The sequence below is a fragment of the Capsella rubella genome, unplaced genomic scaffold, assembly GCF_000375325.1.
Source record: "Capsella rubella cultivar Monte Gargano unplaced genomic scaffold, Caprub1_0 scaffold_8, whole genome shotgun sequence".
NCBI lineage: Eukaryota > Viridiplantae > Streptophyta > Magnoliopsida > Brassicales > Brassicaceae > Capsella > Capsella rubella.
The window spans coordinates 10,133,033-10,135,124 of NW_006238916.1; positions in this window are offsets into that span (position 1 = coordinate 10,133,033).

Sequence of the window (2,092 nt, forward strand, 5' to 3'; positions counted from 1 at the left end):
AGCAGAAAGGGTAGTAACCAAAAATCCTAAACTACCATGAATAATTTTGAATTCACGTTATAATGTACATATATGAGCTAAAAAGTCTCATTGGACCACTGACCATATAAGACTTTATTAGTGGTGAGTTAACGACATTTTTCTCGTCGGAAACTCTTATTTATTTTGAATCACTCTATGAGTAATCGGATGTTCAAAAGTCACAACAACTGCTTAAAAGTTACAATGGTTTACTTTAGCTTACGCTTAATAATCATAAAATGAAGTAGTGGAAGCTTCCATGGATAAAAATAGATATCTATGAATTAAAAAAAAAAAAAAAAATGAGATCTATTAATATTTTAGAAAACCAGAAAACTAGACAGAATTTTCCCAAAAACTTTGAGATTTGTGAATATTATTTACAGTTGTCTATAAAAACTTCTTTAGAATATTCCGATTAATCGTAGTACAAAAAAAAAAATATTTCGATTTATGTAAATTGATCAATAGCTAAATCAGTGATAGTTAATTACAACTCAATTTTTTTTTTCTGGAGCGTGGTTGTACTGGTTTGATCATCGAGTAAAAAATATGTAAAACCACTATTATTGTTTTTGTTGTTTATATCTTAATTACATAACTTAGACAGTGCAGCAAAACACCTGTATGAAACAAAAACTATAGATGTGATGTTTAATGGTATAAATGTGTAGACAGATGCCTGTATACATATATATATATATATATATATATATATACTACGTACACACACACTACCCATACGGCATACGGCATACGACATACGTTCATACGTATAAATGTACGTATTAGATGATACATGTGAACATGGCGGCACGTGAAAGAACACACGTCAACCTCATAGGCTCCACTTTGGAAATGTTTTATTTTCAAATCTTGCTATGGAACATTTGTAGCCAACTCTGGCAAAAGTTTAACTATATGATTGGTTTGTTTTGTACTTAATCCTTTGTATAATTATATGATTTGTCTGATAAAATTATGTGACTGTACTCGACCAGGAAGAAAAATCATTGTAATAGATATATACATAATGTTCTGTCATAATCAGTGGTTCGATATGAACAAAAGAAAATTTAAATACAAAGATGCCAAAAATCTCAAGAATCAAACTTAAAAATACAATCCAATACAAGTCCAAAAAAACCTTTGATGCCAGTGACTAAGCCTAATCTCCACCGTTGACACTTAGAGACAAAAGATTTCAAACAATTTTCATATAAACCATATCCACATTGAAACCTGTAGAGATTCTTCTCTATCTTTAGACTTGAGCAAATGCTGAACGAAGATGATCTCTGATGAATCTAATACGAATCGAGAACAAGAACAGAAACGAAAGAACACGAGCAATTAACGAGTTCAGAATCCAAACCGGATTCCTACGTCTCGCCGGAGAAACTCCTCCGGAATCCACTAGAACTTGGTGAACAAAGTAATCGTTACAATCTCTCAGATGCTTTCTCTCTCTAAGCTTTCTCACTCTCAGATTCAACTCTCTCTCTCTCTCCTCAATCCAAATCTAACAAACTCGTAAAAATGAATCGATTCAGAGGAAGAGAAGAAGATGACTTAATATAAGAGCTGAAGCGAAAAGACGATTATGCCCCTCCTTGGTTTGTTAGAACCATCAACGGCATCACGTGAAACTCACGTGTCTTCTTCCTGCATCTGAAACTTTGAAACCCTCTCTTGACCTGAGAGTCTTCACCACACTTAGACTCCACCTGAAGAATATCATAGTCAATTACTTCAATTCTCCACCTTGACTCTGATAATCTTCATAAGCCTTCACTCTTCTAGTTCTTGGATTCCCCTCCGGTACCTGAGCTTGACCGCTCAGTCTTGAGTTACCCGGAGCATTTCTAGTGCTCCTTCGAACTTGTCCACAGGTAAAACTTTAGTAAAGATATCAGCAGGGTTACATTCACTTGCAATCTTCACAACCTTCACCAAACCCTCACTGATGATATCTCTAATGAAATGTAACCTGATGTCTATATGCTTGGTCCTCTCATGATGAACTGAATTCTTAGCTAAAGCAATAGCACTCTGAGAATCACAGTTTACT